Genomic DNA, 6,907 nt, shown 5'->3' on the forward strand with positions numbered 1-6,907 from the left:
CCCCGCGATCCATGTCTCGGATCACGGGGGCACCCATGTCCCGGTCTGCCGCACGGTCCCCGGTCCATTCCTGTCACGGGTGTCCCTCCATGTTGTGGATCGCGGGTGCACCCGTGCTCTGCTGCCGTGGCCCCGCTCCCCCCAGGTCAGTACTTACCTGTCCCGGCTCCTGATGGCTCCATCGCGGTCCCGTCCAAGCTGCAGGTCTGTCTCCTGTGTAGGCTCCCGCTGCTAGGGCACGCACGCGCCTACTCTCTAAGACTTTAAAGGGCCAACGTCCTGCTTATTGGCGCTGGCATTCCTGACTCTGCTATATAGCCCGGCTACTCCCAGCATCCCCTGCTGGATCTTCATGTCCTGTTACTGAAGAGAAAGCCCTCCGTGTTCCCAAGCATTTCCAGACGCCTCTGTGGATTCTGTGATTCCCATGTTGTTCCCATGTTCTGTGGTGTTCCGTGGTGTTCTCATGTTCCTTTGTCCTGTGGCGGTCCTGGTGTCCTGTGGCAGTTCGGTAATCCAGTAGCCATTCGAGGTCCTGCCTGCCATCCGTGGTCCTGCCTGCCATCCGAAGTCCTGCCTTCCCGTGGTCCCCATGTCCCTACCCGCTTTGCGGTGGGCTCTGGCGAAGACCAGGAGTTCACTTAGACTCCGCTCCCGGGTTGCGGCTAGTATTGTTATCTCCCGCGGTGGTCCAGGGAGTCCATGACTATTCCCCTGAGTCTGTGACAGTAGGTAACGTCTCCCCAGAGTTACGGCATCTTTAGAACACAAGAAGCCTCCTATTAAATTGAAGTTTAATATCAAAAGGACAGTGCATACAAACAAAAAGGGTTATTATACAAAAAGGGTGACACATTAAACAGACCTAAAAATACAGGGCCACATTTACTAAAAACTGTGTAAACTGCACAATGAAACAGATTGGGGCAGATTTACTTACCCGGTCCATTCGCGATCCAGCGGCGCGTTCTCTGTGCTGGATTCGGGTCCGGACGGGATTTATTAAGGTAGTTCCTCCGACGTCCACCAGGTGGCGCTGCTGCGCTGAAGTTCCCTGGAACGCACTGGAATACACCGAGCCGGTCTGAGTGAAGGTAAGTGCAAGCTCCGCATCACATTTTTTGTTTTAAATGCAGCGTTTTTTCCGAATCCGTCAGGTTTTCGTTCGGCCATGCCCCCCGATTTTCGTCGCGTGCATGCCAGCGCCGATGCGCCACAATCCGATCGCGTGCGCCAAAATCCTGGGGCAATTCAGGGGAAATCGGCACAAATCGGAAATATTCGGGTAACACGTCGGGAAAACGCGAATCGGGCCCTTAGTAAATGACCCCAAGAGAGTCAACTCTACTATACCTCCTTCCCCAGACCTTATCTGTAGTTAATAGAGTAAGTATCTCCACGTTGCTGCTTGCCAGTAGGAAGTGCCTGTGTCTGAGCTGGTCTTGTAATGCAGGGGTAGGGGCTGGAGGTAGAGAGCACTGCAGTGTGCAGACAGAAGAAGCTATTCATCAGAAGAATCCCCACAATTTTATACACCAGGACTGATAGAGACAGGTTGGACTTATATCTGTGAGATGTTGTATTTTTATTAATAACAGTGAATTACAGAATGTGTTATTTTGTTATTCTGAGTACATAAAAGAAACTTTTAGTCCTGGGAATACCCCTTTAAAGTCATGACTTTTTAAAGAGTGTCATAGGGACATAATAAAATAATTATTTCACACATTGTCCATTCTAATCCCATAATCTAATCTATATACCTCCAGTATAACAGAATGTGCACAACATATCAGGAAGCAAACACAAAACTGGTAACATATATTAGGGGCCACACTGGACCCCATGGCTGCCCCCACTACATTAAAACTCGCCCACACAGAATGAAGTCAAATATTGTGGAAAACAATGTAAACTCTAAACTGATGTGTAAACACAAATGCTCTGACATCTGGACTAATTTCCTGCAGAAAATAATACATGTATTATATTACATTATATTACAGTCATTTTAGAAATCTGCAGTGAATGTAGGTCTTTAATTTGAGTTCATTAAAATATTCCATCCAAATGATTACAGCTTCCATACTGGCAGCTCAGAAAATGGAATTTAGTCTCCTTTACCCACAGAATACTGCCATACTTAATCTGCCCACTAGGTGGTAGTATTGCTTTTTGAATGATAAAGAAATCACTTCAAATATCCAAACAGAAATGATGCAGATATTTTTCACAATTATTTATCAGCAGATTTAGATTGTCCTGGTGAGTCTGTTTCATCGTTTTAAAGCACTGTTCCTCCATCACTGGCTATTGTATAGATTTGGTGCTCAGGGGTGGGATGTTCATGAAGCCCCTCCTCTGAGGAGCCAAGAGTAAAAATAAAGTAGTAACACATTTGTCAATATTTCATTATTGACATAAGGGGGAATTATTAGGCATTGTACACTAGTTTTCTGGCGTACAAGCCCTGATGCAATCAGTTGCTTTTAACATGTTTGGAATGTAACTTCTGGTTCTAGATCTATTGTACAGGATTATACTGACCATCAACACAGCTCCGATAAAAGGGGGCCCAGCAGCCTCCCCCAGTAATGTAATGCCCAGCAGCGTCCCCCAGTAATGTAATTCCCAGCAGCCTCCCCCAGTAATGTAATGCCCAGCAGTATCCCCCAGTAATGTTGTGCCACATGCAGCCTCCCCCAGTAATGTAATGCCCAGCAGCCTCGGTCAGTAATGAATTGACCAGCAGCCTCCCCCAGTATTGTAATGCCCAGCAGCCTCCCCCAGTAATGTAATGCTCCCAGCAGCCCTCCCCAGTAATGTAATGCTCCCAGCAGCCCTCCCCCAGTAATGTAATGCCCAGCAGCCTCCCCCAGTAATGTAATGCCCAGCAGCCTCCCCAGCAATGTAATGCCCAGCAGTCTCCCACAGTGATGTAATACTCAGCAGCCTCCCCCAGTAATGTAATGCCCTGCAGCCTCCCAAAGTAATGAATTGCCCAGCAACCTCCCCCAGTAATGTAATACACCAAGCAGCCCTCCCACAGTAAAGAGATGCCGAGCAGTCTCCCCCTGTAATGTAATGCCCAGCAGCCTCCCAGAGTAATGCAATGCCCAGCAGCCCCCCCAGTAATGCAATGCCCTACAACTTCCCCCCAGTAATGTAATGCCCATCAGCCTCCTCCAGTAATGTAATGCCCAGCAGCCTCCCACAGTGATGTAATACTCAGCAGCCTCCCCCAGTAATGTAATGCCCTGCAGCCTCCCAAAGTAATGAATTGCCCAGCAACCTCCCCCAGTAATGTAATGCTCAGAAGCCTCCCCCCGTAATGTAATGCTCCCAGCAGCCCTCCCCAGTAATGTAATGCTCCCAGCAGCCCTCCCCCAGTAATGTAATGCCCAGCAGCCTCCCCCCAGTAATGTAATGCCCAGCAGCCTCCCCCCAGTAATGTAATGCCCATCAGCGTCCCCCAGTAATGTAATTCCCAGAAGCATTCCCCAGTAATGTAATGCCCAGTTTTCTCCCCCAGTAATGTTTTGCCACATGCCACAGGGTCACTTATTCATAGATCCAGGCACCGTAACTGTGGTAATCTTCTTATATTTGTTATCCGTGGTCCCCTTCCTTCTAAAATCAACTTTTAAATTGTACTAATGAGCCAGAAGGACTCCACCAGAGCCTCTCCTTGCTGTAGCTTCACAGGTTGTTACACTGTGTGCTAATATTCTGTGCTGCGGCTGTGAGATTACTGCCGGCAGAGGGAGGGGAAAAGTGCTGAGTGAGCAGGGGAAAGGGTGAGACAGTGTCACAGCTTGTGAAGCTACAGCACGGAAGGGCTCTGGTTATACCCCCCAGGACCCATCTGATTCATTAGAATAATTTTTAAGTAGATATTAGAAGGAAGGAGGCCATTAATAATATAAGAAGATTACCACAGTCCCGGTGCCTGGATCTATGAGTAATTGTCCCTGGTTTATCAGGATGGATTTTGATGGTAGATTTCTTTAGATTTTTGAATTTTTAATAGTTAATATTTATATATTAAAATATATTTATTTAAATATTTATTTACTGGTTACCCAATAATAAACACTGCAACCAATTTATTTCACAGGCTTTTTTTTATTATTTAATTTCAGAGGATATTAGATTTGTTACTGTAAAAATACCGGTAAGACTTCACCATGGTTTCTCTATGGTGGGTGCAGCCTCATGTCGTCCTGTAGACTCCAATCTTACTGAGCTTCCTAATTTCCAGTCATAAGTAAAAGTCTAGTACACCAGAAACGCGTCAGATTTTTACTTGGTGTGTTTGTTGTATTTAGATGTTCAACTTTCTTCCTAACATCCACCTGGAAGGAGTAAACCCAATGTCAGTGGAGCCGCCACTAGGGGGAGCCAATTGCAAAGAGATTGTTATAGTCAGTGCATATACATATGCTGCGCTTCCCTGACTACTTATGACATCTGTACTAGGAAAGACTGAGCAAATGTCATGTCACTGTCCTGTATACAGTCACATGCAAGGGATATGGAGCTAGCTGGGAGGAGCAGTACGATGTATGGCAGATACATAGATAATTTGTTGGGGTCACTGTACTCCTTCACCTCATTGATTTCTATAGGACTTGAGGTAGGGCAAATCTTTAGAATCGATTACAGGTGTTGGCTATAGTGGACCCCCAATGGGGGGGTCCCAAAACTTAAAGGAAAGCTACCATGAGGAATCTACTATCAGAAGTAGATATGATGTTAGATTCCTCCAGCTGCCTCTTCCATAATCTGTAATTTATTCATAATGGAACCTAACTTATTAAAAACTTTATTTTAGTAATATGCAAATTAACTGCGGAGACTACTGGGGCGTGGAGTAGCCTTAGCTCCCAGTGCCTGGCCAGGCTAGTGCACGCCCCACTGCAGTTAATTTACATATCACTAAAATAAAGGTTTTAACAAGTTAGGTTAGGTTCCAGGATTATTAAATTACAGATTAGGGCAGAGGCAGCAGGAGGAATCTACCATCACATCTACTTCTGATAGTAGATTCCTCATGGTAGATTTCCTTTAAAGAACACTATGGGGCACATTTACTTACCCGGCTACTGGATTTCACAGAAAATGCATCGTCCGACGATCATGCACTGTGCCGTGCTTCACTAAAATCGTGCGCCCGATATCCTGCATGTGTCGCTTCCACGCTGAGGTCCGACAGAGTTCACCTTCTTCTTCCCGGTGTATGTAAGTGCATGGTCTTGCGACACAATTTGAATGTTAAATCCAGCACTCAGTCCGATTTGTGTCGCATGGAAGCAGCTGCGCCAAAAAGAGATTGCGTGTGACACAAGCCCAGCGTTAACACCTGTGCAAGCCATGTAATCCTCAAAAACGGCGCACAGTCCAAAGAGTGCGCTCCGTGACCATTAGTAAATGAGCCCCATTGTTCACAATAGTCACAAATAAGGGATTCCTTCCACTCCTATGGAAATTACCATATATACTCGTGTATAAGCCGAGTTTTTCAGCACAAAAAATGTGCTGAAAAACGTCCCCTCGGCTTATACACTAGTCTATAACAAAAAAATTACCCACGTAAAAAAAAATAAACTTAAATACTCACCCTTTGATGTCAGTACGGCTCCCCGATGTCAGCGCGGCTTACCGATGTCCCCGATGTCAGCGCGTCCCGTCTTCTTTCTTCTCCGCGGCTCCTCTTCTCTCTTCTATCTTCCGGCATGGACGTGGCCATGTTTTCTTAGCGGCCGCGTCATAGTATGCGCCTGCTAGAAGAAAACATGGCCGCGTCCATGAAAGAAGCAAGAAGAGAGAAGAGGAGCCGCGGAGAAGAAAGAAGACGGGACGCGCTGACATCGGGGACATCGGTAAGCCGCGCTGACATCGGAGGGTGAGTATATAAGTTTATTTTTTTAAGGGCCGTGGGGGCAGGCTGGCTGTATACTACTAGGGGCGGCTGTATACTACTAGGGGCTTGCTGTATACTACTAGGGGGCTGCTGTATACTACTAGGGGCGGCTGTATACTACTAGGGGCTTGCTGTATACTACTAGGGGCTGCTGTATACTACTAGGGGCTTGCTGTATACTACTAGGGGGCTTGCTGTATACTACTAGGGGGCTTGCTGTATACTACTAGGGGGCTGCTGTATACTACTAGGGGGCCGCTGTATACTACTAGGGGGCTGCTGTATACTACTAGGGGGCCGCTGTATACTACTAGGGGGCTGCTGTATACTACTAGGGGGCTGCTGTATACTACTAGGGGGCTGCTGTATACTACTAGGGGGCCGCTGTATACTGCTAGGGGGCTGCTGTATACTACTAGGGGCTGCTGTATACTACTTGGGACCGCTGTATACTACTTGGGACCGCTGTATACTACTAGGGGCTGCTTTATACTACTAGGGGCTGCTAAATACTACATGGGGGCTGGCAGGCTGTATTCTTCTGGGGGCTAGCAGGCTGTATACTACTGGGGGGCTGGCAGGCTGTATACTACTTGGGGCTGGCAGGCTGTATACTACTTGGGGCTGGCAGGCTGTATACAACTGGGGGCTGGCAGGCTGTATACAACTGGGGGCTGGCAGGCTGTATACAACTGGGGGCTGGCAGGCTGTATACTACTGGGGGCTGGCAGGCTGTATACAACTGGGGGCTGGCAGGCTGTATACAACTGGGGGCTGGCAGGCTGTATACTACTGGGGGCTGGCAGGCTGTATACTACTGGGGGCTGGCAGGCTGTATACTACTGGGGGGGGGTTGACCAATGCATTTCCCACCCTCGTCTTATACTCGAGTCCCCTCGGCTTATACACGAGTCTATAACAAAAAAATTACCCACGTAAAAAAAAATAAACTTAAATACTCACCCTTTGATGTCAGTACGGCTC

The sequence above is a fragment of the Engystomops pustulosus genome, chromosome 7 (genome assembly GCF_040894005.1).
Source record: "Engystomops pustulosus chromosome 7, aEngPut4.maternal, whole genome shotgun sequence".
In the NCBI taxonomy this organism is placed as follows: domain Eukaryota; kingdom Metazoa; phylum Chordata; class Amphibia; order Anura; family Leptodactylidae; genus Engystomops; species Engystomops pustulosus.